Raw genomic sequence first — 6,555 nt, forward strand, 5'->3', positions numbered from 1 at the left:
TTATGTTGATCTTTTCTGTGAACCGCCCTGAGACCTCCAGGTATAGGGCAGTATATAAATTCAATACATCACCATCATTATCATCATTATGGAATGGGACGTCCCTATTTTCATCGGAATGCTGGAGGGTACAAATTATAGGGGAGAAAGGCCATCTAACTAAACTCACACAGGATGTCTGAAACGATTCTCAGCACCTCTAACAACCTGCAGGTCCCAGAATTCCTTGGGGAAAGGCCTGGCTGTTCAAAGTGATGTCATAATAGTGCTTTAAATGTACGGGGTGAATGTGGCCTGAGTTGTGGTGCCTCATAGAGCTCCCCCTCGGTTCTATTTGATGCAGCTCTGTGTGTCAAGCATTTATTTATTAGTTGTTTGTGCTCAGCGTCTGGCATTTGTGCCTTTTAGTTATAATACCTATTGGATCCTACCACTATTTATAGCCTGCTGTCATTTTGCTGCTGATTTTTATTGTCCCGCGCAGCCATTTAAAACAGAGCCTCCTGCTGTTCTGTGGGGAATGAAGTGTCAAGCATTTCAGTCTTGCAATTAATATAGTTTGAGCTGATGGCAGCAGGGCAGTAATTCTGCTGGGGTTTGGGGAAATGGGCATATGTTTGTCTTTCGTTATTGAGGCAATGCTCTCATTACATGCTTTAGCTTGAATAACTCAGCTTTTCACCTGAGAAAAGAAAGACTTACAAATGCCGGGAACTACTCTTGTATGGAATCAGACCACTGGTTTGTCTAGACCAGTGGTGGCCAAACTCAGCCCTCCAGATGTTTTGGGACTACAATTCCCATCATCCCTGACCACTGGTCCTGCTAGCTAGGGATGATGGGAGTTGTAGTCCCAAAACAGCTGGAGGGCCAAGTTTGGCCATCACTGGTCTAGACCAAGATTTCCCAAACTTGGGTCTCCAGCTGACTACAATTCCCATCGCCCCTGACCACTGGTCCTGCTACCTAGGGATGATGGGAGTTGTGGTCCAAAAACAGCTGGAAACCATTGTTGCCTTCATTGACTGGCATTGGCACTCTGGAGTATCTCAACCCTTTCTGGTGATGCCAGGGATTGGTTTGTTCAGCCAACTGAACTTAACTCATTACTAGTAGCCCTTACTTAAAATTTCCCACCATCAGTTTGACATGTGGAAGTCCAAGTACAGTCATACCTCGGGTTACGTACGCTCTGGGTTGCGTACTTTTTGGGTTACAAACTCCGCTAACCCAGAAGCACAACCCGACGCGAGCGCGATTTGTGCATGCGCAGAGCATTTTCCGGGTTTTTTTTTGGGTTTTTTGGGGTTTTTCGAGAACGAATTTTTCGGGTTACGCCCTTTTCGGGTTACATACTGTAACCTGGAACGGATTAAGTACGTAACCCGGGGTACCACTGTACTGGGAAAATCTGTCCATACTTGACAATATTTCTGCTGCAGGTTCCTTCACGCAGTCGTTTTCATGAACTTTGGTTGATAGCTCTCTTCCAGGGGAATGGTTTGCCACCATACTTCCCATCTGGTGCCTATTGTGCTTGGACTAGCTATAATACTATGGTATATAGCTATAATGTTTAACAAGCATTGCTCCTTTAGATGTGTCTTTCTCCTACTCCTCTGGAATCTCATGCAGAGTAGGAAAAGAAATGCCTAGTAAGCAGAGTTTAATTTCAAGCTGCACTTTTTTTGCCATCTCATTGGAATAAGCGAGGATCCTATCTGTTCTGACACAGTGCCAAAACACAACCAAAAATACTGGCACTGAATAAGGTAAGATCTCCACAACTGCCTGTACGTAGCTGTCTCAATATCAGATTCCATTTTGTTTGTTCCCTTGCCACAAACAACACATATGTAAGCCTGGAGGGAGGAGAGAGAGCCTGAAATAGGCAGCAAATACATGCAGAAAGAGTGGTCTCATCCCAAAATAGACATGTGTGCATGCTTGGGACAAACAGTGCAAGTCTACATGTGGGATAGGCATTTGTCCAAGCAAAGCAAGAGGATAGAGTGTGGGGTGTGTGTGTGTGTGTGTGTGTGTGTGTGATTTTTATTAAATTTTCTGTTTTACAATTTAAAACTCTCGTTTAAACAACCTTAAAATGTCAATGACTTCCCTTCTTCTCTTTCCATCTTTCATTTTACATATCATAAATCCCTGCACATTTTACATAAACTAAACCATTCAGTATTCAATTATTACTTCCATCAAAACTTGTTTATGCTGTTGAATTTATCTTAATGCTTTCAGCGTTTTCAGCTGTACACAATTATTTCTCAGATATATTCAATAAACGTTTTCCAATCTTCTTTAAACATGTTCTTCTTATTCTCTTATTCTATATGTTAAGTCTGCAAGTTGTGCATATTCTGTCAACTTACATTGCCGTTCTTCTTTGGTTGGGACCTCACTCGTTTTCCATTTTGGGGCTAACAAAACATGGGCCGCAGAAGTAGCATACATAAATAACCTTTTTTGACACCTGGGAATTTCCATCTGAATTATCCCCAACAAAAATGACTCTGGTTTTTTTTTGGGGGGGGGGGAGTCCTTTTAAATGTTTTTTTTCAATTCATTATGGATTATTTCCCAATACTCTTTTACCCTTTTACAGGTCCACCACAATATGAAAGAACGTACCCTCAACCTTGTTGCATCTCCAGCACTTATCTGACTCAGTCTTGTACATCTTAGCAAGCCTACTCGGAGTTAAATACCATCCGTTAATCATTTCTGAGTAGTTCTCCTTCAAAGAATAGCATGCTGTAAACTTCAGATTGCTCTTCCAAAGAGGAAGAGGACAGAATGATGTGGCTGGCTGAGCTGCCATCGGAAAAGACAATGGCAGCAGATCCATGACTGAATTGCATGGTAAAATATACTTGCTCAGTTGCCTTGAAAGTGAGGACACAACTCCACACCCTCATAAGGCTTGGCAGGGGTAGGAGATGTTGAGCCAGTGGCTGTGGTTCTTGAGCCACAAGACCTAGGCAGGAGAAACAAGGGAGCCCTGGCAGCTGCACTGAAGGGCTGGGAGACAACAGGCTCAGGAAGATCCCTTTGTGACTTAGCAGGGCATCCGCAGCATCACTTCAAGTATTATGGGTTAGTGGGGGAGCAGATTTCTTCCTCTGGATTCTTGGGTATTGGGGTTTAATCAGCCGGGAGGGCAAAACTCTAGAAATTAATAAATGGTAAGGTAAAGGGACCCCTGAATATTAGGTCCAGTCACTAACGATTCTGGGGTTGCGGTGCTCATCTCGCTTTACTGGCTGAGGGAGCCGGCGTACAGCTTCCGGGTCATGTGGCCAGAATGACTAAGCTGCTTCTGGCAAACCAGAGCAGCGCACGGAAACGCCGTTTACCTTCCCGCCAGAGTGGTACCTATTTATCTACAGTGGTGCCCCGCTAGACGAAAATAATTCGTCCTGCAAAAATTTTCGTCTAGCGCGTTTTTCGTCTAGCGAAGCGGCAATGACAGCCGCGCTCCGCTAAATGAAAATAAAAGACGGAAATTTTTCGTCTTGCGAAGCAGCCCCATTGACTTTTTTGTCTTGCGGGGCAGCTTCCGCTAGACGAATGCCGTTCGTCTAGCGAGTTTTTTGTCTAGCGAGGCATTCGTCTAGCGGGGCACCACTGTACTTGCACTTTGACGTGCTTTCGAACTGCTAGGTTGGCAGAAGCTGGGACTGAGCACTGGGAGCTCACCCCGTTGCAGGATTTGAACCGCCGACCTTTCGATCGGCAAGCCCTAGGCTCTGTGGTTTAACCCACAGCGCCACCCGCTGTGGTAGATTTTCGATTATTTGGGATGTGAAGGGAGAAATTCAAGCTGCAGAGGAATTCCTGGGCTAGCTTATGCAGAACAATCTGGCCAAACTCGGGCCATTAAAAAACACTCCAGGGATGTTGAGGGCCATTGGCAAGAGAGTTGTCTTCCCCCCCCTTGCTCTGAGGTGTGAGCAGGGGTTTGGAAGGTTGCCAAGGTGTGAGGTGATAGGAAGAGTGTCTTGAGCAAGGGTTGCTGGGAAGAAGCAGGAAGATGGACTGGCATCCATCATTGTCTGGCTGCTGTGGGGTACAAGCCCCTCTTGAAATGACCATGCTGTAAGATCTCGACTCGCTCCATGCAGGCTGAAGGTGCAAATAGGTGAATAAACCATATTTCTTAAAGCTACGACAATCTCCACTGTGTTTCAGCTCTTCAAAGGACCACAGACCCTGGGTGAGTGTCTGGAACCCCCTGGGCTCTTGCCACTGCTCGGCAGAGAGAAGGGGAGGCGCCCAACTTTTGTAACGCTAACAGCCTGAGCTTATTTTTCTGCCAGACAGAGGGGCAGAGGAAAATGATGGCCCATCGCTAAAGCCAAAACCCCTACCAGCCAGGGGCATAGCAAGGGGGCGTAGGGGGCGGTCCGCCCCATGTTCCATAATGGAGGGGGTGACAAATTATCAAGGAACAATTACTGCCCTACTAGGGCGGATCATAAAAAACTTTTTTAAAATGCCTGCTCCGAAGGTCTTATCTTACTATACTATGGATTATATAGCTATATCTGAAATTTCATGCATATCGGTTAATATCTTGACCCTCCTCCACCAAAATAGCTGTTTACTTGGCTGTTTTCCTATGTTGTGAAGGCTGAAATTTCAGTTCAGTGGAACATTCACTGTTCCCAACCCTAACCCTGTGGAAAGCCATCTAATTAGACTTTAATTTGATTTTGAGGTGTTTTTAGGAGGTCATTTAATTATTGTTTGATTTTATACCAATGTTATGTATCTGATGTTAGCCACTTTGAACCCGACTTTGGCCAGGCAGGGCGGGATAAAAATAAAAGTCTTTTATTATTATTATTTGTTATTATTCCTTCGTAAGAAAATATGAAATAACATAAAACCATTTTTGTGGGGGGGGGTCAATGGGGAGTGGTGACAAGACATTTTCCACACCAGGTACCACCTGACCTTCCTACGCCTCTGGGGGGGGTGACAAAAATTTTTTTCCCCCGGATACCACTTTTCCTTGCTACGCCCCTGCTACCAGTAACCCGGGGGAGGTTGCCAGGGCAACGTGGGAGTGATATCACACAGGGGAAAAGGTTGTCCGCGGAGCTTTTCTGGCAAGGTGTTCTGGGAACAAGGAGGAGGAAATTAGGCAGAACTGCATGGGGCGCTGGCTGGAGGAGGCTGCACCGAGAGACCGGGGGCCATGACTGATGGCTGCTTTAGACCCAAGCTTGCTGAAGCTGTCAGGGGAGCAATGAGGGGGCACTTTTGAGGTGTAATGTTTCTAACGCCAGTTAGGAAGAGGAGTAGCGCAGGAGTGACTGCTAAGCTGCCTTCTGCCTGAGACCATTCCTGGTGACCCCTGGCCTTCAGTCAAATGACCTCTCTTGTGTGGTCCACGGAAGCTTGGCTACTGAAAGTTCACCCTGCTGCCAATAACTTCTGCCAGTTTATTTACGAGGGGTTACGCAAGGTTGTACATGCACCCTGGCAGGAAATTTGCTCAGCGTTTGCTAATCAATGGGAAGGCATTGTTATTTTCAAACATCTGACATCTTGCAAAACAGGAGGCTTTGAAAAATCTCATCCCTAGCAGTGAGGGTAAAGTGTGAGCATAAACGTAGCATCCTGTTTGCTCACAGCCCTACACAGTGCTCCCCCTTCTCTCTTCGTTTCCTTCGGCTAATTGCATATTCCTTTTACACAAAGGTTTGAGAATAATCGTGTGCACCCTTTTCGGCTTTCTTTACTGTTGCTATGGAGAACAAGGAAGAGTGAGAAAGAGGACTAAGTATAATTATCATTCATAGAGCCTCCTCATGCTATTTAATAAGGAAAGCTGCAACACTTTGTTTGATAGGTGAACTGTTGTTCCATCTGTTTTCAGGTAAGGGGCTCTTCATCTCTCTCTCCCCCCCCCTCCCTCTCTCCATCACACACTGTCACAGCCAGGATGAATCACGCAATGATTCTTATGATAGGATTCTGAAATCTAACTGAAGCAGAAAGCAATATTTGTTCAGTCCCCAATATTCTACGCCACGGAAGATTTTATTCAGCCTGCATTTTTTACATGAGAGTGTCTGATTCACGCTTTCCAAACTGAAAGGATATAGATCAGAACGGAAGTGGCCCTTCCATATTTATAAAGGTAAAGGGTAAAGGGACCCCTGAGCATTAGGTCCAGTTGTGGACGACTCTGGGGTTGCGGCGCTCATCTCGCTTTACTGGCCGAGGGAGCAGGTGTACAGCTTCCGGGTCATGTGGCCAGCATAAATAAGCCGCTTCTGCTGAACCAAAGCAGCACACGGAAATGCCATTTACCTTCCCGCCGGAGCGGTACCTATTTATCTACTTGCACTTTGACATGCTTTGGAACTGCTAGGTTGGCAGGAGCTGGGACCGAACAACCGGAGCTCACCCCGTCACGGGGATTTGAACTGCCGACCTTCTGATCGGCAAGCCCTAGGCTCAGTGGTTTAACCCACAGCGCCAACCATGTCCCTCCATTTTTATAAGTTCCCACATTTTACAACCCAGCTC

The sequence above is a fragment of the Lacerta agilis genome, chromosome 11, assembly GCF_009819535.1.
Source record: "Lacerta agilis isolate rLacAgi1 chromosome 11, rLacAgi1.pri, whole genome shotgun sequence".
Lineage (NCBI taxonomy): Eukaryota > Metazoa > Chordata > Lepidosauria > Squamata > Lacertidae > Lacerta > Lacerta agilis.